Below are 27,643 nucleotides of genomic sequence, written 5' to 3'. Positions count from 1 at the left end.
TGCCAGGAATAACATTACCGATAGGCTCAGCAAATCTCTTGCTGCTGCCAATGCCTCCAGTGTGGTCAGTACCAGGATGATCTCAGGTCACTGGGGTACCACAAATGTAGAAGACGCCCTGTGATGAAGCTGAGAAAACTCACACCAGCATGAAAAGGGTTAAAAAGAGAGCCTATGAGCCCAGCTAGCTCCACACCGCTACATCTTGGGCCAGTGCCTGGCCTGAAGGAGGAAGAAAAGGAGAGAATCTGGCTCAGTTTAAGGCTGACTAGCAAAGAGGCAGGAGATAGCTCTGTCTTTCTACATGAGGGGAGCATCACTACAAGCCTGACAGCCAGGACAGCCGCTGGAGGGAGAAGCACTGTGTCCCTGACCAAGAGAGACTGCTGAGGAGACTGGCGAGAACCCAGCACTGAGTGAACTGTACAATAAAGAAATTATGGGGCTAAACCCCTCCAATCTTATATCTGCTCTGCCCAGAAGGACTCGAGTCCACAGCAGAACGCCAACGAAAGGTCCACAAGAGGGCACTACTCCACACAAGCCACTACAAAAACTGTTTGGATTATTGGGGCCATGCCTCAAACTGAAGGAAATAGGTTGGAAGTAGCACAGGGCAGTGGACTTAGACTCCCTGGCAAGAGGAACTTGCCAGCATTGCTTCATACAGGGCCCTGGGCTGGAAATCAGTGAAGAGAGAGAGCCCAGGTCTCCCTACCACCCCTCCTTAAGGGCCGAGGCCCAGATGCAAGCAGAGGTCAGAAGGTTCCCAACTTAAGGTCAGGAACCAGGCACCTCAGCCAGGGAAGCAAGGGACCAGAAGTCAGGTGTGCTAACCGCTAGGCCACCCAGCCCTTCAAACACCCTATCACTCACCCTTTCGGGACCAAGACTCAACAGTGCCAGTTTCGGTGCTACCAGAGAAAAGGAGTGCTTGAGTTTTGGCTGCACTCTACTTTTAACCCCAAGCTTACAGAGGATCAGTGTCAGCAACCGGCCTGTCTAGAGGTCTTATGCCTCTTCTTAGGCAGTGGGGAAGGCGAGCAGTGCCGGGTCTCAGGCATACTCCTGACCAATGTCAAAGCACTCAGCCAAAGTGCCAAGTCAGGATGGCTAGGCTCTGACAGAGGTCTCAAGGCCACCTTGACGGTGGTCTACTAGTTCTAAAATCCTGATAGTGAATTGAACTGTTTCTGGTCACATGCCTAACTAAAGATAATACTTCATTTGTTTAATAATTGAATTAGTTTTAAATGCAAAACATGTTTTGTTAAACTTTATATATCCAGCATTAGGTACCGTAGTTTTATTTAACGAATAAAAAGATAAAATGCTGTTTTTGTGCACTTTTAATTGCATTTTTTAGCTTCTATCCAAATAGAGCTTGACACAAATCGCAAGTAAAAAAATTAATCTAGTAAATAAATGCATCATTCACAATTTCCTAATAAAAATGTAAAAATTAAGAAGCTGAACAAATGTGAGTTAAGCTACATAACTGCCTAAATAATGTGTATAGATACAGTATATCCTCCTGGTTAGCAAAAAGAAGCAAAATTTATTGTAAAGGGATATTCAGTTGCAAACCAAAATGTTAGTCAACAAGAATAAACCTTTCATTAGGAAAACAGTTAAAAAGTACAAATGCAAAACAAGATTAAAAAAAGATATATCAGTGATTTAAATCAAGGTTTCCTGTTGGCTGATTTAAATCATGATTAAAATTGATTATTTAAATCAATTCACCTTATGCTGCCCCTCCTTCAGGAAGGGAAACCTGTCCCTGGAGAGGCTGGCAAAGATAGGAGTCAAAGGCATATTTGTTGGCATGGGCAAGAAGCTGAAAAGAAGGGGAGGACCACATATAGGGGACGTTTATAAATTGGACTGGGACATGCTACAGCTCCACTTTAGAACTTCCCCACAGTTAGTGGTGCTTCCCTATGTTTCTTAGATACAACCAATTATAAACAAAGAAACCACAAATTTAAAACTCACAAACCAGAACAAGAGACGAGGTAAAGAACACTGTTTGTATTATATATAAAATTCTGCACTACCATCTGTCCTCTGGATGGGTTGTGATGAATCTGTCTAGAGACAAGAAGTTAGCGTATCTTTAGGCACTTAAACTTGTGGTGGGGAATGCGGCATGTGTGGGAGGTGAGGCACAGTGGACAGAGGAGGGTGTGCAAACTATGAATAACCCATACCCTAGTCTTTAATGCACACGGCAGAGGCTATGAATGGATCCTTGAAGAGGAGTGGCATATTTATATTTAGATAGGAAAGTCAACAATTAGTTTTCATCAGTTTGTAAATAGAGATTTCTCTCTCTAAATTGATGATTAATTCTGTTGCATTACTCCCCTCAGCCAGATCATTCCCTCCAATGTTTGGAGGGAGGAAGAGAGAAGGAAGAGATTTTTGTGCCAAACTTCCAGATGGAATCCCTTGCAGTGGGTGCAGGCTTCGCAATGTTTCTTTGTCATGTGTTTATACCCTGTATGGAAACTAGCTCACATGCAGGGACTTTCCTTAGGGCATGGCTACACTTGCAGATGTAGAGGGCTATGAGTTAAACCCGCCTTCGGAGAGTGCAGTAGGGAAAGCAGTGCAGTCTGTCCACACTGACAGCTGCTTGTGCACTGGTGTGGCCACATTTGCGGTACTTGCAGCGGCATTGGGAGCGGTGCATTATGGGCAGCTATCCCAGCATGCAAGTGACTGCAACGTGCTTTTCAAATGGGGGGGTGGGGTGGAGTTTGACAGGGAGTGTGTTGTGTGTATGTGGAGGGAGAGAGAGTGGGTTTTGGGGGGGCTGAGAGCATGTCAGCATACTGTCTTGTAAGTTTTTGTGCATTTTAAATTGAATTTTTATCCATATAACTATCATAGAATATCAGGGTTGGAAGGGACCTCAGGAGGTCATCTAGTCTAATCCCCTGCTCAAAGCAGGACCAATCCCCAGACAGATTTTTTCCCCAGATCCCTCAAGGATTGAAATCACAACCCTGGGTTTAGCAGGCCAATGCTCAAACCACTGAGACAGCAGCAGACTCTCCCCCCCCCCCCACTCCACTCACTCACCATTCCACACTAATCTCTCTCTCGTAGCACACTTATCTGTCTTGGAGCAGATAAGCAGCTGGCTGTCAGAAACGGAGCATTCAAACGGCATATCTGCATTCCTACAGCGAGTTCAAAACAATGAGAAGAGAGGCCACTTGACTTAAGGGAATTATGGGACATTTCCTGAGGCTCATCAGAGCGCAGTAATGCAACACCTCGTCCACACTGGCGCCGCGGTGCTTCAGCGGGGGCGCAGCAAACGTTATTCCACTCGCCGAGGTGGAGTACCAGCAGCGCTGTAGCCACGGAGTCAGAGAGTTCTACGTGCCTTGCCAGTGTGGACGGGTAGTGAGCTAGTGCGCCCGGGGCTCCTTTATTGCGCTGTAACTCTCAAGTGTAGCCAAGCCCTTAGCTTCTATACAGGGCATAAACACAAGACCAAAAATCCACCCTATTTTCACCACTGAAGAATTTTGCATCCACATCAAGTCACATGATGAACCAAGGGAAAAGAAACAAACATTGCAAACCAACACAAGACTATTCTATCAGGGCATTGGATTAGAGTGAGCCATTGATCTACCAGCTTTAGTCAAAGTTCTCTAATTTTTATAGAGGTACATATCTCAATGTGTAATTTCAATCATTATACTGAACTCTGGTATCACACCGTGAAAAATGAAAGACTAGAACAGAACTGAAAATGAAAGAAGTAACAAAAAGACAGGAGGGATTTTCCAAGTAGCTGGTGGTAAACAATGCTTCTGAGAGATGGCAATGTTCTTTTCCATTTGGAAAAAGAGTTTATTGTCATGTTTCCAACAGAGTTTAAAATTTTGTTTATTCCCTTATATTTGCATCACAATCATTCATGTCAGCACATCTGTGGTAATAAGATAAGATGTGTTAGTTTGTGTTCCTTCAGCTGACTCTAAACACAACTTTGCCTTGGTCCTATAATGAAAATAGCTATTGATGTTTTATTATTTAATGGTGAAAGAATGTTGGAGATAGATATTTAAGGGTATTAATTTCATTTTTGTCAGTAAGGGAATTCTTTCCCCAAACCCCCAAAAACATCACTCTTAAATGGGCAGTGTGCAAAAGTGATAAAGACAAGGGACTGGAGGTGAAGCATGAAGTTTTATTCCTTTCTGCTATCAATCCAAGTATTCAACAACAACTGCCTCCAGTTTCCTCTTTTTGTCTGTGTATTCTTTTTCATTTCTGTCAATCTCACCCCATCCTGAATTTCTGCCCCTTTGCTCATCAAGGGTCTTCCAAAAACAAAACAAAACTCCACACCATTTCCCCTACCTGTTTAACTTTCTCCTCCTATCAAAGGCTCTTACCACAGTGTTAGACTGTTTCCAGAGCTTACCAAGATTGCTATTTCAGTCTGCCACAGAAAATCTCTACATACAAGAAGTGTACCCTCCACCCCATCAACTGGTTGTGCTCATTTTGGCCTAGAAAAAACAAACTCAAACATACTGGCACCAGACCACCAAGTCAACACATCACCACTGATTAGAAAGGAATGAGGCAAACTACTCATCTGTTCCCTCAGCAACCTCTTCCCCTGCAATTGGTCTCTTCTGCTTCCTGCCTCTTTTCTCCTTCTGAGCACCTCAATCATTTTGCTGCTGATACACACAGTGCCTCCGGGGGGGGGGGGAAATAGTGTGTGCAGGAACAGCACAGTTACAATCCTCTGCTGTGGAGGAGCTCTCAGTAATTTAAATACCACAAAAGGATGGGCATGTGGGAACAATTAAGGCTTGTCTACATAACCCGCTGGATCGACAGGCAGCGATCGATCCAGCGGGGGGGGGTCAATTTATCACATCTAGTCTAGACGCGATAAATCAACCGTTGAGCACTCTCCCGTTGACTCTGGTACTCCACCAAGACGAGAGGCACAGGCGGAGTCGACGGGAGAGCGTCAGCCATCAATTTACTGCAGTGAAGACACCCCGGTAAGTAGACCTAAGTACGTCGACTTCAGTTACGTTATTCACATAGCTGAAGTTGCGTAACTTAGATCGCTCTCCCTCCCCCCCAGTGTAGATCAGGCCTAAGATTCCCACTACACTACCTCCAATTTGACTTCAATATTTAGTATCCAGAGTCTACCTGTTTAGTAGAAATTTTATACACCCTAAAAATATTAACCCAAGTTAATTGTGCCTTAAAATATTCACAAGGAAGATTAAGGCTACGTGCCTCCTGACAAACAGGACTGCTTTCTGTAGGAGTATTCTGGTTGGAGATAGTGAAGGATGGCATCCTCTGCCTTTGTTGAAGCTGGTACCTGAATGGCTTCAAGTATAGTGCTGGTATTCTTGATTACCTCAGCATCTCCCTGGAATCCTTGAGAGAATAGAGCACTGCCTCCATTCAGATAAGAGCTCCATTCCCTTGAAGGTAAGTTCTCTATTGTTGCCAGAAACATTCTAGTAAGTGACTTTAGTTCACTCAAAGGAATGTTTGCTCTAACAGCAGATTTCAAGAAGATATTGCATAGCATCCACAGAGAGCAAGTTTAAAACTGCAACTATCCACATCAGAAAGTTAATTCTAAGAATGATGTTTATTCTCTCTGGGAACAGAAAAAACACACATACATACAATATTCATGTCTATGTTGCCAACTCACAATTTTATCAGGAATTTCAGAATTTTCTTCTTAAAGCTTCAGCTCCTAGCTACTTGAGATTACATGAGAATCTCAGCTTTCATTAAAAATAACTTTCTAGCCCTCACAGTTGTGGAGAAAGACTTGAAAACACAAACCCTAAAGGATCAAAAGCCAGAAGGCAAATAAAAAGAACCCACAATTATGTAACTTTTAAGCTAACCTAATGAAGTTTTGGGGCAGTCATGATTTTTGACTGTGTGGATTTGGCAATACTGCCAATCAAAGCAGCCCAAATTCTGAATGTCATATACTCAAACTGCTCACCAACAAGCTGCAGACCAGAAATTTGCAGAAATCATTTGACAAGTAATTTCAAACAAATTCAAGAAAACTGTGATCCATTAGATAAACAGAAATAAGAGGCAAATTTTACATCTTCATAGCTCCCGAAACTACAAAGGATAAAAACAGATATCTTTGGAACATTTGGTGTTGTCTCAAACCAAGCAGACCCACTTGGGGAAACCCGCATCATAAGAATGATGGACAAGTCATATACATTTTTAGAAATCATTCTTTCCCCCCCCCCCATCTTATATTATCCACAAATGAGTCTCCTCTTATCTGCTAGATGTACAGCTGAGGGAAAGACCTGGTCTAATATACTTCACTCTCTACAGACAGCAGCACAAGAAGGCTGTTTTATCTCTAAGGATCTGCACCACCTTTCTTTTTACCATCAGGAGAAATACCTCAAGTGTTTGTCAAATTGTCTGAATATTGGTGTGGAGTATGAATATATGGGCTTCCACAGGTCTTCAGCCCTTATATGGCCTAAAAGAGATCCCAAGCCAAGCACCAAATGCAGAAGTTCCTTGCAGTGGGAGTCATGGGAATAAAAGTTCTGGCTCTTCTCAGGGGCCCTGACCTAGTGACTATACTCCTGGCTTCCTCCCTCTCCCAGCACAATTCCTGTCTCCAGTTTACACAATCCCTTGGAAACTGGCCACTCAGCAAAGCACAATATATCTCAGGATTAGCCAGTTTCCTAAGGGTTATAATAAACAGCTTCATGTTCAAATAGATGGGTTGGGAAAATGGGAGGTTGTTTTTGATTGGGTTTTTTTGTTTGTTTTGTTTTGTTTTTTAAGCGGGTTGATTTGGCCATGTTTGGCCATCTTTAGACAGTAGAAGATTATTACTATCTCTATTAAGAGTGGCTCCCAAAAAATGGGTTGTTTTCCACAAATAGATGTTTTTATTAGGTGATGCTCTAGAACAGTGGCTATCTGTGACGGGTTGGATCACAGAAACCCCCTTGGGAGCTGCCACCTAATGTGCAAAGACTACCTCTGCTCCTGTTTTCCCTGCCAGCTCAGGACTCCAGCACCCTGTCTTGCTGAGCCAGCCACTCCTGTCTGACTCCAACACAGACCCAGGGTCTGAATCACTTGTCCCAAAGCTGCAAGTTTACCTGAAAACAGCTCACAGTAGTGTGCTTGTCTCTAGCACTCAGATGCCCAACTCCCAATGGAGTCTAAACCCAGATAACTCCGTTTTACCCTGCTTAAAGCTTATGCAGGGCAAACTCAAATTGTTCGCCCTCTATAACACTGATAGAGAGATATGCACAGTTGTTTGCTCCCCCAGGTATTAATACATACTCTGAGTAAATTATTAAATAAAAAGTGATTTTATTAAATACAGACAGAAGGATTTAAGTGGTTCCAAGTAGTAACAGACAGAACAAAGTATGTCACCAAGCAAAATAAAATAAAATGCGCAAATCTATGTCTAATCAAACTAAATACAGATAATCTCACCCTCAGAGATGCTTCAGTAAGTTTTTCTCAGACTGGACACCTTCCAGGCCTGGGCACAATTCTTTCCCCTGGTACAGCTCTTGTTCCAGCTCAGGTGATAGCTAGGGGATTCTTCATGATGGCTTCTCTCTCCCCTTTGTTCTGTTCCACCCCTTTATATATCTTTTGCATAAGGCGGGAACCCTTTGTCCCTCTGGGTTTCCACCCCCCCTCACTGGAAAAGCACCAGGTTAAAGATGGATTCCAGTTCAGGTGACATGATCACGTCACTGCAAGACTTCATTGCCCACTTGCCAGCACACACATATACAGGAAGACTAACAGGTAAACACAACCATCTGCAGACAATGGTCCTGGTTAATGGGAGTCATCAAGATTCCAAACCATCATTAATGGCCCACACTTTACATAATTACAATAGGCCCTCAGAGTTACATTTTATATTTCTAGTTTTAGGTACAAGAGTGGTACATTTATACAAATCAGATGATCATACTCAGTAGATTATAAGCTTTGTAATGATACCTTACAAGAGACCTTTTGCATGAAGCATATCCCAGTTACGTTACATTCACTTATTACCGTATTTTCTCTAAAACTATCCCAGTTACATTATATTGACTTATTATCAAGTTTTTATAAAACCATATAGACTGCACAACGTCACACTATCAACTGTTCCTGACTACTGTACCCCTTTCAGGAGTCTGATTTGTCTTGCGTACTTCCAAGTTATACCTCGCTTAAAAACTACTTGCTTACAAAATCAGACATAAAAATACAAAAGTGTCACAGGACACTATTACTGAAAAATTGCTTACTTTCTCATTTTCACCATATAATTATAAAATAAATCAATTTGAATTAGGGCTGTTAAGTGATTAAAAAAATTAATCGTGCTGTTAAAGAACAATAGAATACCATTTATTTATATATTTTTGGGTGTTTCTACATTTTCAAATATATTGATTTCAATTACAACACAGAATACAAAATGTACAGTACTCACTTTATGTTTATTTTTATTACAAATATTTGCACTGTAAAAAAAAGAAATAGTATTTTTCAATTACCCCATTACAAGTATTGTAGTGCAATCTCTATCACGAAAGTTGAACTTACACATGTAGAATTATGTTCAAAAAACCTGCATTCAAAAAATAAAATATAAAACTTTAGAGCCTACAAGTCCAGTCAGTCCTACTTCTTGTTCAGCCAATCGCTCAAACAAGTTTGTTTACATTTGCAGGAGATAATGCTGCCCTCTTCTTGTTTACATCACCTGAAAGCGAGAATAGGAGTTCGCATGTCACTGTCATAGCCAGTGTCGCAAGATATTTACATGCCAGATGCACTAAAGATTCATATGTCCCTTGATGCTTCAACGACCATTCCAGAGGACATGGGTCCATGTCAATGACGGGTTCTGCTCGATAACAATCCACAGCAGTGCGGTCCGACGCATGTTCATTTTCATCATCTGAGTCAGATACCACCAGTAGAAGATTGATTTTCTTTTTTGGTGGTTCAGGTTATGTAGTTTCTGCATTGGAGCGTTGCTCTTTTAAGACTTCTGAAAGCATACTCCACACCTAGTCCCTCTCAGATATTGGAAGGCACTTTAGATTCTTAAACCTTGGGTCGAGGGCTGTAGTTATCCTTAAAAATCTCACATTGGTACCTTCTTTGTGTTTCGTCAAATCTACAGTGAAAGTGTTCTTAAAACGAACAACATGTGCTGGGTCATCATCCGAGACTGCTTTAACATGAAATATACATCAGAACATGGGTAAAACAGAGCAGGGGACATACAATTCTCCCCAAAGGAGTTCGGTCACAAATGTAATTAATGCATTATTTTTTTAAATGAGCAGCAGCATCAGCATGTCCTCTGGAATGGTGGCCGAAGCATGAAAGGGCATATGAACGTTTAGAACATCAGGCACATAAATACCTTGCAATGCTGGCTACAAAAGTACCACGCGAACACCTGTTATCACTTTCAAGTGACACTGTAAATAAGAAGCGGGCAGCATTATATCCTGTAAATGTAAACAAATGTCTTTGTCTCAGCGGTTGGCTGAACAAGGAGGACTGAGTGGACTTGTAGGCTCTAAAGTTTTACAGTTTTGTTTTTGAGTGCAGTTTTGTAACAAAAAAAAAAAAAATCTACATTTGTAAGTTGCACTTTCACGATAAAGAGGTTGCATTACAGTACTTGTATGAGGTGAACTGAAAAATACTATTTATTTTATCATTTTTACAGTGCAAATATTTATATTATTATTTGTGATTACAAAGTGAGCACAGTATATTTTTTATTCTGTGTTGTAATTGAAGCCCATATATTTGAAAATGCAGAAAAACATCAAAAAATATTTAATACATTTCAACTGGGATTCTATTGTTTAACAGTGTGATTAAAACTGCGATTAATCATGATTAATTTTTTTAATCATGCTTTTTTTTTTTTGAGTTAATGGCATGAGTTAACTGCAATTAATCGACAGCCCTAATTGGAATATAAATTATTGTACTTACATTTCAGTGTATAGTATATAGAGCAGTATAAACAAGTCATCTGTATGAAATTTTAGTTCGTACTGACTTCACTAGTGCTTTTTATGTAGCCTGTGGTAAAACTAGGCAAATATCTAGATGAGTTGATGTACCCCCTGGAAGACCTCTGCGTATCCCCAGGGGTACATATCCCCCTGTTGAGAACCACTGATCTAGAACTCCACTGTGCTGTGCCATGTCAATCTCTGAAATTGTCACTAATGTAAAAAGCTAAAATAGACTGCATGACTACTACACTACATCCTCTTAGGGAAAATTGATGTGGAGGCAGTGGGGTTGAAACCCATCTCTTATTGACTACAAGTCATTCTTTGTTTTGAGTTAAGCAGCTAGCTCTTTCAAATACATTAGACCAAAAAGGTAAACCCCTAAGGACACCAGTCCACTCTCCTTTCCATTAATGTATGGAACTTCCATTAGTACTGGAAGATGTATGCACGAGTGCATGGGTGTTGAGAGTTTAGACACCTTCCCCTCCTCATTTATGAAAAACAACAAAAAATTCATTACCATTCACATAAAGCCATGCCATTAAAACAAAAAAACAAAACACATGTACAATACACAGATATTTGGCATTTCTCTCAAGTCATACCGGCTAGTTCTCCACAAGATCATGGAGATGCCCTACTGACCTAGAAGTAATAGACATCTGACCTCATTACTCCCATGCAACGTAGTAGGGAAAGAGGACACCAGAGCTGGAGAAAAACACCAGCAACTAAAATTTGCATTTGCTCAGGCTCACCCTGTCTCCCTTTCAAGGAGCAAAGCCAGCTAGACATCTGTCCCATGCAGCAGAAGTCAGCCCTGAAGTCTAACACCTAGAAGAAGCATAGAGTTAACCAGGTATGTCTATACTGCAAATTAAAACCCATGGCAGTGAGCCTCAGAATCCCCGTCAATTGACCGGGGCTTGCAGAGCTAGAAATAGCAGAGCAGATGTTGGGGTTTGGGCTGGAGCCCAGGCTCTGAAACCTAGAGAGGGTGGAGTGTCTTGGAGCCTGGGCTCCAACCCAAGCAGGAAGGTCTGTCTGTACTACTATTTTTAGCTCCACAGCCCAAGCTCTGGCAGCCCAAGTCAACTGACCTGGGCGCACAGACTCAGAGACACAAGTTTCCCTTTGCCATGTAGAGATATCCACAGCGTCTCCAGGGAGTAAGGCAAGTCTGCCCTCTTCTTTCATTCCCACAAAAAGGTAAAGGCAAAGAGGCTAGTAACCTTACATGCCTTCTAATTCCATTCCTGCCCATTTCCTTTTTGACTGAAGAATATAGTTTTAGGGAGAGATTGGGAAAGCCAGAGTCTGTAAAACTGTAGAAATTGGACAGGATAAAAAAAAATAATGAAAAATAAAATACCAGCTGGCTCAGAGAGCAAATGCAGTATATAAAACTCTTGAGTAAGAAGTCCTTTTAGTTGTACATACAACCCTCAGCCTTTGAACATACTCAGCAATTTTTTTTACGACTTCCCTCAGATATATTTGTAATTTTATGATTGTATACAATAGGTTAGAGAGAGAGAAATCAGTTGCATCAAAAATATGAATCATCCCAAACACTGAATGTGAACAGACTTACCCTGATTAGTTATACAATTCCAAGAAGGCCAAATATGTCTCCTAGTATCACATTGATGCCACACATCCAAACTATTGTTACATGGCAGTGATACCCGTTCAAGATTGACCAATTCACACAGATTCCATCCCACAGCGGATTTCCCATTCTATAAGCAGTCTCACTTTTCCTTACAATTGCACTTGGTAGAAAGTTTTTAGCATTAATAGCATGATTTAATAATTTTCATACCAAGAATAAAAATGTCACAACTGAGGTATAAAAAACAGTTACTAACCTTCCATAACTGTTGTTCTTTGAGATGTGTTACTCATGTCCATTCCATGTTAGGTGTGTGCACGCCATGTGCGCTGTTGCCAGAGATTTTCCCCACAGTAGTATCTGTAGGGGCCAGCTCTAGCACCCTCTGGAGCCCCATCCCAGGGACCAGGGCATGCCCTGTCCCAGCGATGGTGTCCCCTGAGGGGACCATTATCTAACTCTGCTAACTATACATGACTAACACTAACTACGTACAAAAACAGTCAAATTCAACCGCTGGAGAAGTCTTGCAAACACAAGGGAGAGAAAGTCGTTCCAGCAACCGTCACAGGCGGTAAGAAGGAACTGGAAGGGCGTGGGGCCAGCAGCATCCCTTATGCCAGCATATGGGAGTGGGACTCCAAGGGTCACTAGAGCCAGCCCTATGGATACTACTGGGGGGAAAAAAATCTCTGGCAACAGCGCATGCGGCATGCGCACACCTAAAATGGAATGGACATGAGCAAGCCCTCGAAGAAGAATGTTTAGGATTGACTAATACTTCAACATTACCAAAACAGGTTAAACAATGGGTCTCTCAAAACACAATACACGATATGTTCTCAGAGTCTAATATAATCCGGGATTCTTTTGTTGAATTAATTTGAGTCTTAAATCCTAAGTAGAAGATGCAACCTCAATATATATTTTGCTCCAAACATCCATGGCTATTTCCAAAATTTTCTCCCCAGAGTCTTACGTAACTTTGAAATCCAGAGTAGACAAGTTAGCCACACTGCTTCATTAGACACATAGGCGCATTTTTGGTTGCGTTTTCCTGAGATGCATCATCGTTATATGATCCTATTTTTTCAATTCATATTTAAATACCACCATACAAATGTAGAATAGCAATTGTGAATTATTTTGTTGCCATTATTTGAGTTTCTTCTTTTCCCTCTCCAGATCACTCGATTTGCCTTTTTGATAACGCACAAGACAAGTTCTGTTGCACTTGTGATTGTACCATAAATATAAGTCTGAAAAAATCAGTTACACACATCCTATTTCTACAAACTGAAGTCTCATATACATTAATTACTATATACATTGCAGTTTCTCCTGGAAAGGGTACTTGTGAATTAGTTTTTATTTTGTAATATTAATTAGGTTCCGCAAAGAAAACTTCAAATAAATTTGACTTTTTCCTGGAGCTGTGTCATGATATTTGACGTCTCAAAAACATTAATAAAATACTAATAAAACACAAGTTGTAGCATATAATGCAACTTGGAGCTGTATGCATAAGTTATTCACTCAGAGTCAAGTTTCATAAATGCATTGTTGGCATTTTGTTTTAAAAAACAAGCAGAAGACACTACATGCAATTAGACATTCAAAGAAGAACAATCTGCAAGCACACTTTCTAAAGAAGATTGGTAATTCCTTCATATTTATCAGCACAGACTTTCCTCAAAAGCATAAAAAGACTGTACTCTTGCTTTATACTTCAAAAATACTTAATTATCCAGCCTTTTAATATCCCTGACAGAATATACCTTCTCTTTACAACTGAACTTACATCCATTTCATATCTGATATTCACTTCACAATTATAGTCAGAAGACTAAGCAGAAACAAGGAGAGTATCAACTTGCCATTTAGATCTGTTTTAGATGAATTTTGCTCTCTTTCACAAGCTCCCTCACATTGTATTTTAACTAGATATTTGTAAAACGCCAACCAGGGTGGTGTCTAGGCACCAGAAGAGCAATTCAAGGGCATAAGATAATCCCAAACAGGAATTCTGCACAGGTTGCTGTTACTTCGGGCAGGTCTACACTACAGGACTAAGTCAATCTAAGTTACGCAACTACAGCTACGTGAAAAATGTAGCTGGAGTTGACGTACCTTAGGTCAACTTATTGTGGTGTTTACACCGCGCTGGGTCGACGGTAGAAACTCTCCCGTCAACTTTCCTTATGCTTCTCGTTCCGGTGGAGTACCAGAGTTGACGGGAGAGCGATCAGTAGTCGATTTAGCGGGTCTTCACTAGACCCGCTAAATCAACCCCCCAATGGATCGATCGCCGCGCGTCAATCCCCTGGTAAGTGGAGACAAACCCTTAGAAGGTGAGCATTTCTTTTTCCTTTTGTATTTGTAAAAACGGTGTGAACAAAAGTGACTGACTGCGATTCATGGGGACGACCAAGGCCTTATCTACATTAGAAAAGGTTAGCTATACCAGCAAACCACACCCCATCTCCTGCACGGGGAGTGGGGGAGGAGGCGGAGCGAGGGGAAGACAGCTTATACTAACACTTTTCCCAGGATAGCTTATGTCAGTTCCCCAAATGAAATAAATTACTTTGGCAAACGGACTTTTTTGCCAGGATAACTGAGCCTACTCTATGACTCTTTGCTGGTATAAAAACATTATAAAGAATAACACTCCTAACCAATATTATTATATAGGGTGACCAGACGTCCCGATTTTATAGGGACTGTCCCGATATTTGCTCGTTTGTCCCGCGTCCCGACCAATGTTTGGTCGGGACACTGGACAAACAAGCAATTTTTGCCCTCCACTCCGGCTCGTGCCCCCTCCCTTGCCCCAACTCTGCCCCCTCCTTCCCCCGTTGGATAGCTCCCCAAATCCCCGCCCTGGCCCCACCCCCTCACTGCCCCATTGGATCCCTCCCCAAATCCCCGCGTCTTCCCGAAGCACGCCGCATTCCTCCCCCCTCCCAGGTAAGCGCAGGAGGGAGGAGGCCCGGGTCCGGCCTGGGGAACCGGCTCCCTACGCGCCCATGGGTGGGGGTGGGGGGGCAGCACCTCCGCCATGTGCACCCCAGCCCCGGAGGGGTGTAGTTAGCGCTGGGTGCCAGGTGCATGCCTCTGCCTGACACGCAGCGAGGGAGAGGCAGAGGAGCGGCTGGAAGGGCCGGTCAGGCGGCGGCTCCGCTGCGGTGCTGGGGATTATTAGAATCTGTGAGTCTGTCTGCCTCCGGGGGGGCAGGGCGGGGGGAGCAGTGCGTGCCTGGCTGGGTGTGCGACCCTAGGTGAGGAGATCCCGTCCCGCGATGCTTGGGCGAGTCCCGGCCTGGGGGCCGCGGCAAGGTCCCGCTTCTCCAGCGGGGTGTAGCCCAGTGGCACGAAGGTCGCTACAGCTCCGCACTCCCAGGCCCGCGGGGAGCTGGAGCCCGCCAGGGAAGGGGCTGCCCCACGCTGGTGCGCCCGCGGCCAGCCCAGGCCAGTCTCCACGCAGGGACCTGGCGGGGGCGCTCCCCCTTTCCGTCCCCATCTCCGCGGCATCAGGGTGTCAGTCCTCAGGCTCCAGGCGGGGGTTGTTGCGTCCCGGGACCCGCTGTTTACATTTGCGTGTGGCCGGCGCCAGCCTAGGCGCTTCCTGCTTGTTCGTGCTTTTTTTTTTTTTTTTTTCTTTTCTTTTCTCCCCACCGGCTTTTTTTATTTTTTGGCTCCGCCCCCTTCCCCCCCGTCCCGATATTTCGCCTCTGTAATCTGGTCACCCTATTATTATACCAGCTAAAAGACCTACCGTAGATATGGCCGAAACCTGCTTTTTGACTTTGTCTGAAGGGCTGACAGCTACCTTACAATAAAATCCATCCATTTCACACACATTCCTTAGTGTGAATGTAGTTGAATAAAGATGCCTTACAGCTTATTCCCCTATACCAGTAAAAATCACCTTTATATTGGCATAACTGCATTCACAAGAGCGTTATATTGCTTTAACTATTCTGGTATACATTTTATTTATTTAGATTTAAAATATTAAAGACACCTAGCCCTGGCTCTAAGAGCCTTAATTATAAAATAAATGCATTTAAATTAAATCTCATCATCACTGAAATCACTTCTCCAGGAACTCAGCTAGCCAGCCAGTCATCATCTAGGAAGCATACCCTCAGCCTTTTCCAAAGACCCTATCAAACAAGGATCTTTAGCAGCATGCCCAGGAAGTCCCCAGATTCAGGCCAAGAAGGGGGAGCAAGTTTCAGACACAGAGCCCTCCTAGGAGAATGTTCTAACAGCCAGCCCCTTTCTTTTATAAGAAAGGGGATCCAATTTGAGAACCCCTGCTAATCAAAGCAGTAGCAATATGGCATAGGGAGCCAGGCAGTCTCAGGTCACAACCAACACATTAAACTCCATCTGAAACTAAATGGGCAACCAGTGCAGATCCCAGAATACTGATGTTATGTGCTCCCAGTGAAATGACCCACTCAATAAGCAAGCCATTGTATTCTACACCAACTTCAGTCTCCAAATGGTTTAAAGGGGGGGGGGATAGCTCAGTGGCTTGAGCATTGGCCTGCTAAACCCAGGGTTGTGAGTTCAATCCTTGAGGGGGCAATTTAGGGATTGGTGGGGAGGGGGCAGAAACTGTCACGGACAGTACTTGGTCCTACTATTGAAGGCAGGGGGGGACTGGACTCAATGACCCTCAAGATCCCTTCCAGTTCTATGAGATACGTATATCTCCATATATTATATTATAAGATGCAGTCCCCATGCAGAGCACACTGCAGTAGTCTAATATTAGAGGTGACAAAAGATAGATAACAGCAGGAAGCATCACATCTCAAAGGAAAGATCGCAACTTCCGGGCCAGATGCAGTGAAAAGCTGACTGGGTCACTGCTGTAATATGACTGTCAAACAACAACAACAACAACAACTGGGGGTCTAAAAATCACCCCTCAGTCGCAAACACTAATAACTAATAGCAGATGTGCTCTTTTAATCATGGAGGCTGATAATATACCTTCAACATCTCTTCCAGTTGCTTATTCCAACCCATCATTGTCAGTCTTATCTGAGTGGAGCCTCAGCCAGCTTACTCTCACCCATGCTCCACTCTCAATTAGACACTGACTGAGGAGCTGAATTGCATCATCCCAGACAGATGAGAGAGAAGCCTACAGTTGGGTGTCATCAGCACACTGAAAAAGCTTAACCCCATATTTCATTTTAACCCTCCTAATGGCCCCATATACACGTTGAACAAGAGGGGTGAAAAATGGTACTGTGCAGCACCCCACACATGACAGCTCTCCAAGAAGAGGGGCAATTGCCCACAACTACCCATTGAGATCTGTCCAAGAGGGGAAAAAAACAAAGCCATTGAAGAGCAGTTCCATCCACCCCATAAGGTTTCAGAGGAGAGTCAGCATCACCTTAACATATCAAAGATAGTTGATAGATCTATTATCTCCAGCATGGACACCTGGTCTTCATCTATTGTCAGGAGATGGACCAATGCAATGTCTATGCAACAGGCAGGACTATATCAGATTGATAAGGGTCAAAGAGATAAAAGGCATCTAGGTACCATGGGAGTTGTCCCACCACAATCTTACCTAAGTGACAGGGAATCTGCCCTATTCTAATCATAATATATTTCTATACCAATCCAAAGTAGTCTTCCTCTCTTCATAATTTACCAACTTTATTTTACTGTGTCTAATGAGCTATAAAAACATAATGGGAATTTTATTTAGCAATTAAAGTACACTGTATACTTTTAGAAACAGATTTACATAGAAAGTTTTGTATTCTCTACTCTACATCTTATTCAATTATTACAACCTTACAGAAATACCCAAGTGTTGTCAGTTATTAATCATGTGTGCAAGAGAACTGTGATGAATTTCATCTTAATACATTACTGATACTCCTACTTACGTTTACCTTTATATTTTTAACTTTTGTATCAAAATTCAAATTACAAGAGGCAGTAAATGGGGAAGAAGCTCAACTGAAACTTTATCTTAATTTAAGAATAAAAATTTTAAATATTTTTAATCGTATTCATTTTTCACAGTACATAGACATTTCTCATTTGAAGCACCTTATTAATTTTAACTTTAGAACATCTGGTAAATAGCAAGCAAACATATCACTGACTGAGTGGGGAATAACCAGTCCTTATATGGGTATATTTATATAGAGAGCTTTTATTTACACCAAATAATCTTTTTACTGCATAATGGATCTAAATTATAACAGTCCCTATGACATATTCTCCTTATAACTTAATTTATTAAGTTCACTGGACAGGCATCATAAGAAAAGTAATGTCCTCTTTGTGATAAGAATACTTATTACAAAAATAAGAGTTTCAGAGTAGCAGCCGTGTTAGTCTGTATCAGCAAAAAGAACAGGAGTACTTGTGGCACCTTAGAGACTAACAAATTTATTTGAGCATAAGCTTTTGTGGGCTACAGCCCACTTCTTCGAAAAATAGTTTCAGGAGGCATTTTTAAGTATCTTCTCAAAAATTTCTTGCTCATTTTCTTTTACAACACTGTCAAATATAGGACTGTAAAAGACTCTCAAAACAGAAACATGTCTTCGAAGTGGGATGTAGCCCACGAAAGCTTATGCTCAAATAAATTTGTTAGTCTCTAAGGTGCCAAAAATAAGAGTGAGATTCCACATCCACACACACACTCAGCTGGAATTGATATGCAAACTAGATACAATCAATTTAGGATTGAATAAGGACTGGGAATGGCTGAGCCATTACAAACATTGAATCTATCTCCCCTTGTAAGTATTCTCACACTTCTTATCAAACTGTCTGTACTGGGCTATCTTGATTATCACTTCAAAAGTTTTTTTTCTCTTACTTAATTGGCCTCTCAGAGTTGGTAAGACAACTCCCACTTGTTCATGCTCTCTGTATGTGTGTATATATATCTCCTCAATATATGTTCCATTCTATATGCATCCGAAGAAGTGGGCTGTAGCCCACGAAAACTTATGCTCTAATAAATTTGTTAGTCTCTAAGGTGCCACAAGTACTCCTGTTCTTTTTGCGGATACAGACTAACACGGCTGCTACTCTGAAACCGGTCAGCTGATGTAATCATACTGAGCTTTCAAGCACTGCTTGGGACACTGATCTTAGAATATACTGCCTTAACCCACCACGTTTCTCAATTCCGTAACTTTCATTGGGGATCTGATAAGCATTGCATGGATTAAATCAACTGGAAGGAAATGTAGATCACGGACCATACGCTCAGTTGCATCTGAGGAGAGGAATGGGAGTGTGGAGCTAGGGAAATATGAGGACTACCATTCAGTGCATGCATTGTTTTATACTGAAGCCTAATGTCTGCAGGAGTAAATTATCCACTTCTTCAATCCACTGACATACAAAGGCTTCCTAACACAAAGGGCTCACACAAAGTATTTCACATCAGATTTGATGACAAAATTATCATTTTTTTTTCATTCCACTAGCTACAACAAAGATTCATATATTTTTCTGAAAATCCTAACAAAATACTGTATATTTGTTTTCTTTGCTTGAAAACTGACCTACTCATGGGATTATTATAGAAACTACCAAGTGATTCCCAAATTTAATTTGACTTTCCCTCCCAATATATAAGGGCATCAGACACTTAACAAAATTTTCAGAATGTCCAGTTTAAATCTCTTCCTTTGTAAAGGTATGTTTAATTTCCTTCAGGTTAAAAAAAAAAAAAAGGTTCTTCTTTACCCTGACAGTTAACCTTAAAATTTTGAAAACAAAGATGTTTTGAGGATCTTTTTTCTTATAAGTTAAATGAAGAGCAAAAAGATCAGCCTTCTGATGATAGCCTTGTTGCAAATATAACTGTGGATAAAATATTGGTCTCTCCCTAACAACATGGCTCTCCATTAGAACCAACACATTACATTTGTCTGATTCTGCTTTTGGGACACAGACCTGCTGTCAGAGGAGTCTAAAATTTTTATTTATATGACTTAGTTTGTACCCTCTCCAAATACTTCAAAATGCCTCCTGAAACTATCTTCTCAAAAATTTCTTGCTCATTTTCTTTTACAACACTGTCAAATATAGGACTGTAAAAGACTCTCAAAACAGAAACATGTCATGATGTGTTTGTAGTGAAATATAGTGCATGCATGCCTTAGTTCACACAAAAGCCAAGTAATTAGATTACACCACCCAGCCCTAAAGCAAAGTTTTCAATTCAAACGGAAAGCAGGAGTTCAATTGGCTCAGAGTTCTGAGTAGGTAAAAATCAATCAAGGACCAAATCCTGGTTACACTGAAGTCAGTGGCAAAATTCTCATAAACTTCAGCGGGACACAGATTTGGTCCCAACCAATTCTTTAAAAAATACAATTTGCAGGGTTAGTAATTTCATGAGAAAAACTAGTTTAGGACAGGGCACTGGTAAATACCTGTTTAAGCCAGGAAAAATAAAATTATTATTAGACAATAGTAATGAAAATTACTAAAAAATACTTAATTTGATAATAGTTTTGCAGTAATATAGTCTGTTTACTTTTAATTAATGGAAATAAAACCAGAAATTGCCTCATCCTAAAGCGGTATGCCATTGCATGAGCTATCTCAAATAGAAACTGAAACTTCTGAAATCTAGGAATTCCCCTTCTTTGTTTTGGGGAAATAATGGTTTTAGATAGAGATGCATCAGGTATCAATACCAAATACTGATGAAAGATGTGGAGTATGTCAAGAGAAATGTTTAACTAAAAAAAAAAATATCTAGGGATCTTAAAGTCCTAAAACTCCATTTTAATAAAGACAAAAATAAAATTTTAAAGAACAACAGGTTACTTACTGGTAACCAGGGTGGATAAAAATCAATGATTTAAAAAAAAAATCAAAACAATCAGATTTTTTTTTACTTAATTTGGATTTTTTTTGATCAAATGCTTTTTGAGGAAAAATATAGTTAAAGATAGTTTTAATTAAGGTACTTTATAGCTCAAATATCTCATCATGTAATAGGGATTATAAATTCTAATTCTATAGTATGAGACAATATATTCATGTAATGTTTATGAAAAGTTTTGTAAATGAGTTCCAATAGTTCATGGATTAGGGACCCAATATTATAGGGTTCCAGGGGCTTCTGTATAGATTTAGGTTAATCTTTCTATCTACCCAATGGGACTCAGTGCTCAGTCTAGAACAGTGGTTCTCAAAGTCGGTCCGCTGCTTGTTCAGGGAAAACCCCTAGCGGGCCGGGCCAGTTTGTTTACCTGCCATGTCCGCAAGTTCGGCCTATCGCGACTCCCACTTGCTGCGGTTCGCCGTTCGAGGCCAATGGGGGCTGCGGGAAGGGCGGCCAGCCCATCCCTCGGCCCGCATCGCTTCCCGCAGCCCCAATTGGCCTGGAGCGGTGAACTGCGGCCAGTGGGAGCCGCGATCAGCCGAACCTGCAAACGCGGTAGGTAAACAAACTGGCCCGGCCCGCCAGGGGCTTTCCCTGAACAAGCAGCGGACTGGCTATGAGAACCACTGGTCTAGAAGATACCATCAGAGATGCTTAGTTTTGCAGTTCTCAAACTGTGGATTTGTGTCTCCAAAGATAACATGCTTCTTAATAGCAAAAATGTTTTTAAATAAATAAATAAATAAATATAGAGAAGTGAGAAATAACAGACCTCAACCCTATTTTCCCTTTGCAAATTTGTGTACACAGAGTCAATCCCTTACCTCTCTCTAAAAGTGCAAAGTTTCAAAAAGTTCAGTGAATAGAAGATTGTTGGGGGCAGAATAGATCTAGACAAGGAGAAGAAATCTGGAGATAAATGTGAGAAGGGAGGGATGGGCAGTAGAAACAAAAGGGAAACTGTTTGAGCAGCATATTCCAGAAATGTTGAGATCTTTCTGAGTGTAACCTTCATTGATTTGAGATCTACCATACCATTCTCTCACTAGAAGAGAAAATCTATAATGGCAGCAGGCCGTAAAAGAGGCCCAGTTTGGGAATAAGAGCCATTCAAGAAATATGTGTTTGCTGATGATGTTTTAAAGAAAGTCACACCAGTGAACTGGTGAAAGTCCCTTAAGCATTTGGATTCAGAGACTGTTGAAGTGATAATCTCACTTTTAACAGCAGTAGCCTTTTCTACTGGTGTAGAAAGAATATTTTCTTCCTTTGGACTAATTCATTCCAAATTGAGAAATCGTTTGGGACCTGAAAAAGTAAGGAAGCTTGTTTGTCTGTTTTTTTCCAGATTATGAGCAAACAAGAAAATGAAGGTGAAAATGACTGAGTTAGCTGCAGAAGCCAATATTTTAAGTTTCTCCTGTTGACCTGGCTAGCAGAGATTATTTAATTTGTTTGGGGTTTTTTTAATATTTCATTCAATTATTTTAGTTAAAAATGATTTTAACAAAAACAAACCTGATTTTAAAAAACTTGAATGTTTAACTACATTCCAAAATTCATATGCTTGTTTTGTTAAAATATTGTATGTTTGCTTCTGAAGAAAAAAATCCAGAATACATAACGTTGTTGTTTTAGTTAAATAAAACAATTTAAATGTCTGTCCGGTGATGTTCTCCTCCTAATACAGCATGGCAAGAAAATCCTCCAAATATTAATGATTAAACTGTTGAATTGGAGATAGTTCACCTCCCAATGACTTCGTAAATATCTGCTTCAATTATCTTTGGTAAATGAAATAACCAAACAATCATTCATTTTCTGATATAGCTATAAAACTAATCTGAAAAGTTTTCAAAATAAATCACTTTAAAAATGTATAGTGTGTACCTTCTAAAAATGAAACCTACCTCTGTCTCTGAGTTGTGAAGAATATGTATTAAGATTATAACAACCAACAAGAATGCACTTTTATGTAGAAATCCATGATTAAATCGAGTCTTCCTAACTAGTGACTTAAATCAAATCCACCCTGCTGGCAACTGATATTCTTTGTGTATTCCCACTTGGGGGTTGGTACCCATTGGCATCAAGCTCTTGGAATCCCTAGCAAAGCTGTGTTCTTTGGGACTACATGGTCACCCTCTATTGACATCAGCATTCAACATCTGAGTATATATAAGAGTATGGCCACCAAACACCTCAGTTCCTTCTTATGGAGCCAAATAGTATGTTAAGAACTCCAAGGTAGAAGGAAAGTGTGAATGCACAGAGGCAACTCTCGTACAACAGTTACCAGAAAGTAGCCTCTCCTTTTATGAGGGCCTCTATGTACAGTATTCCAGCTTGTGGAAGAGTGGCAAGCAACACCACATAGAACAGACAATGGATTGAGGAGTTCTTTAGGTAAAGAAGTACCGAACCACTGCTTGCTGAAATCTAGCATCAGAGCGGGAATCAAGATCTAACACAGGATATTTAGGGAAGATGTGAACTGAACTCCTAGTGGCTACTCAACATCTCTCTCCTATAGGTATTTGTCTCAGACATGCTACCCAGGCAACATGCTACCCAGCATTGCAGTATTTGAGGGTTTGTCTAAACTTGTAACACTACAGTGGCGCTGCAGTGCCACTGTACCACTTCAGTGTAGACACCATCTATGCCGATGGGAGTGGTTCTCCTATTAGCATAGGTAATCCATCTCCACAAGAAGCAGTAGCTATGTCAACAGAAGAATTCTAATTCTTCTCATTCTGATTCTTCCATTGACCTAGTACTGTCTACACCAGGGGTTGTCAGCTTAACCACAACGCTCAGAAGTGTTGATTTTTCACACCCCTGAGCAACATAGCTGGGTCAACCTAACTTTTTAGTGTGGACCTAGCCTCGGTGTACAATGAGACTTCATCCCTGTTGGGAAGGAAACTTGAACCTTAGAACTGCAAAAACCTCTGAGTGGAAATACTCTGTCTTTTACAGCTCTCCCCAGTGACACAAATGTTAAGATCTACAGAAGGTCTTAGTCCTTTCTAAGTAAAAGCAGAGTTCTCTTCACATGAAAGAGAGGTTCCTAACTCTCTTCGCTGGCAAAGAAAAGAAAGTGAGGTAGGTAGGGGGCTAAAAAATGCAAACATTTTTGCATTTGTAAATGATTCACCTGCAGAAGAAAGTGGTATAGTGTTATTAAATAAAATTTTCAGATAAATGCAACATTTTTCCATAGAAATTGCTTCAAAACAAGGGGCAGTACTTCTGAAAAAGACCAAGAAATACCAACTCCGGGATTACTATTTATCCACTAGACCCTGATGCTACAATCTGATCTATACAAACAGCTTCTTGCACCAGCATGGAGCCCCATTATCTTAAACAGATACTCCTGGGGGAATTCTGCACCACTGCACGCATACAGAATTCATGTCCCCTGCAGATTTTTTTGCTTCCCAGTGGAAAAATGACTTCTGACGGGGCAGAAAGAGAAGCTGCAAGAGTGGTCACGTGCTCCTCCCCAGCAGCACAGGCACGTCAGTTCTGGCACCCGGAACAGCCAGCAGAGACATCAATTATCCCCAGGGGGGTGGAGGGCCAGGACAGGGCGGCCGTGGGAAGACATCAATCACCACTGAGGGGGCAGGGCATGCATGCCAGTGACAGACAGACATTCTGCCCCTCTTGCTCGCTATTGCAGCATGCCTGACGTAGTGGGGCAAGGCTTCAGGGTGTTTCTGAGGAGGCAGGCATGGGGCAAAGCAGAATGTAGCAGCCTGCTTACTTAATTGTTCCCAATGTTCTTAGTGAATTCCCCCAGGAGTATAAAATGGGTGCACAAGTTTTAAGGTTCCTTTACATTGCCAGAGTAGTGTAAAGGAGCCTTTTGTAAATAACTGTATGGCCTTATAAATGCTTATGGTGCTTTAGTGATTAGAACTGATCTAAATTTTGGGGCTGAAAAAACTTCCTATCAATGTGATACATGAACTATTTACTACTGGCCTTTCTGGAGATGGTCAGTAGCCAATATAAATTGTGAGTTTGACGCCCCAACCCTCACTTGCTCTTTCAGTTGCCTAGGGCGTAACACTGATGTTATGGCTGCATATACTTGTTGACTAATAACTAGAAATAAAGGGTAAAACCTAGTTACATTACTATTAGACAAAGGGGGCATGGAGATTTCCTCCAATGCTCCTCACTCCCATTCTCCAGCCATTGTATTGTAGTTTAAATAAATTACCAAAATAATTGAAACTGGCATGATTATATTGCATTATTTTTACAAATAAATTACGAAGAATTTTAAAATATTGTGTGCAGAACTTTTAATTTTTTGGCGCAGAATTCCCCCAGGAGTAAATGAAGCTCTACATCATAGGAGTTATGGTCCGCATGTAGACTGTATGATATAATCAGGGTCCAAGTCAGTACAGTGTATGTTGAAATGGTGGTGTACATGAAAGTCCTACTATTTTTAAGGATTCTAAAGCTTGTAGTATATATTTAACACAGTTCAAAAGAACATGAGGGGAGAAGAATTTTTTTAATTTTACCATTTGTTTCCTTATTATGAGTTTACAACACTGTGCAGAGTTAAAAAAAAAAAAAAGGCACAGTTACAACTGGTATGACGGTAATCCCTTACATTAATGGACTGAAAAATGTGCCAATTTTATTTAAAAAATTAAAACATAGAACTGGGACAGATAAGATAGTTAGAGATAGAAAGAACTTAACTTTTTTATAAAAAAGTTAACTCCATTAAAATAGTCCCCTATAGCAACTGCCAATCTTGAAATGAACCCAGTAAACAGGAGAACTGCAAGAGTTTATGAATTCTCTATTATCTGGATATTTGTTTTTTGCACTTTATTTTCTCTTTGATTGGAATCCAGTGTCTTATCTGCCTCTTTTCCGTCTATATTAGCACAGTTTTCCCTTCCCTCTACCATCCAAACAAAGTAACAGCTGTGCTAAATTGCCTCTGAGAATGCAGCTCTCTGCATATACTGGACTGTCTGTGTGAAACAGTAACTGAAGTAGTCTCCAACTGCGCATTTAAGAGCAAATGGTTGTCTGTCACTAATCTGCCTGAGACAGTTGCATCTAATTCTTTGTTTAGCCTACACATCCCTCCCAGAGCCACATCTCCAAAAAGGACTAGTGTCTATGACCCAACACCTATTTCTGTTCTACTGCAGTGGTTTCCAGGTGCAGGCCAGTGGCATCAGGAGTGTTGAACTTCAGGATTCTGTCACCCAAACTTTCCCTCTTCCTTATAAAAGTCTCCATGGTAGTGCAGCACTCACCTCAACCCATCCTAATTCAAAGAGTGCATGCTATAATCCGTTTTGCGAACCAAGCTGCTCCATAACCCCATCTCATGATCACAAAGACCCATTCAAACCCTGGGTGCTTTAACTCACCAACAGGGCTCAGTTAGTTACCCTGTACCCACACCTCACAACTAATGCATTAAAACCACAAAAGCTCTAATTCTCTTAAAACATAGATAGACCATTCCATACTGCTGTCAATAAGCAAAAGCTTCATTCAAACCATGCAGCTCTTACTCGCACCCGGTTTGAGCTATTGTGTATCCCCATCCAATGATCACACACACAGACCGATTTGGAACACCGGCGCATTAACCTGGCCAAGGCTCAGGCCCTTTCAAACTGTGGGTCCTCTAGTCTGGCATGGGGGGCAGGCCACGGTAGCCCACCTTCCGAACACGTGCCTTTTGATCCATGTTCCCTATTCACATCTAGCAGGGAGCCAGTCTCACCCTCTCCAACCCATCCTAGTCTAGGGTTTAGGCCGCTTCACATACCCCTCTCGCCATCGCGCAGCCCCATTCAAACGGCGGGTGGGCTGGCTGAGTCGGGGACGCTCCATACGCCCACCCCACCCTAGGAGATGGTCGGTCCCCCCGGCCTGTTCACACACGGGCGGGAATTGGGCGTTCCAGCCCCATTCACACAGCGCACGCTTTGCCCTGGCCTGGCGGGGCTTATACCGTAACTACCCCCGTTTCACCCACCGCGCGCCCCATGCCAGCACGACCCACGGCCGGAGTCCAACTCCCCCGTCGCCCAGGCGTGTCTCTGGGGTGTGGGGGACCACACGCGTGGGTGTGGGTGGAGGGTGATGTCAGTGACCCCGTCCCGACTGCACAGGGTCCGGATTGGGGGGTCCGGACCCTCCCCGGATCTGGGAGGGGACCGTGCGCCTCCAGTCCCTGCCCGGCAACCCTGAGGCCCGGAATCCAAGCGACGGTTTATCCTCCTTCTAGGGCTGCAGAGAGCGGAGGAGCTGGACAATACCCAGCCGCAATTCCCCGGAGAGGCGGCACCGGCCAGCGGCCTCCCTCACGTCGGGGAAGTGTGAGTGTGTGTGTGGCGGGGGTGCATCCCCTGGCTTACCTGCGAAGGAGACGGAGCGGGGAAGGAACCACTCCGTCCGCCAGGCGGGCTCCCGCGCTCGGGGCCGCCGCCGCTGCAGCTCACCCGGTCTGGATTACTGTCATTCAGTAGCGGCTACCTGACCCGAGGTGGGGGAGGGAACAGCAGGCACCACCACAAATAGAGAAGGAAGGTAGAAAACGCATGCGCATAAGTTCCTCTCTCTGTAGAAGGGGGGAAATGAGCCCATCCGCGCAGGCGCCGGGTGATGAACGACCGCGCGCGCGCCCGCCTACGAGTGAAGCGTCTGCGGCGCAAGTGACTACGCGCGCGCCCGGCCTGACAGACCCAACGATCGCAACTGCCCAACCGCCGCTGGCAGTGGGAACAGCTCGCGCTCAGCTGCGGGGGTAGAGGGTTTGAGGCGCGCGCACCCGCTTGCTGCGGTTGGTCGCCACAGAGAAAAAGGAAGGAGTGGGGGGAATGTAGCTACGCATAGCCCTCGCCTGGGATTGTTTCCCCATCGCTCGCGTTCACTGGGGCAGGTTCCAGTCCACAATACATTAAACATGTGGAACATCTGGAAGGGCCATCTCTGGACGCTACCCCA

At 42.3% G+C, this 27,643-nt stretch overlaps 1 protein-coding gene across 2 annotated transcripts in view; it reads right to left on the bottom strand.

Annotated features, from left to right (window-relative positions):
- LOC112105868 (ras-specific guanine nucleotide-releasing factor RalGPS1) overlaps window positions 1-27,249 on the bottom strand; it is a 294,309-nt gene extending 267,060 nt beyond the window's left edge. For both annotated transcript variants that reach the window (XM_026655681.1, XM_026655680.1), the window contains exon 1: window positions 27,055-27,249. The gene's annotated coding sequence lies outside the window, so the exon portion shown is untranslated. The remainder of the gene's footprint in view (window positions 1-27,054) is intronic.
- Between the last annotated feature and the right edge of the window lie 394 nt (window positions 27,250-27,643).

This window comes from Terrapene carolina, unplaced genomic scaffold (genome assembly GCF_002925995.2).
Source record: "Terrapene carolina triunguis isolate 2854851 unplaced genomic scaffold, T_m_triunguis-2.0 Scaffold210, whole genome shotgun sequence".
NCBI lineage: Eukaryota > Metazoa > Chordata > Testudines > Emydidae > Terrapene > Terrapene triunguis.
The sequence above is the reverse complement of the archived record's forward strand: the minus strand, read 5'-3'. Positions and strand labels throughout refer to the sequence as shown.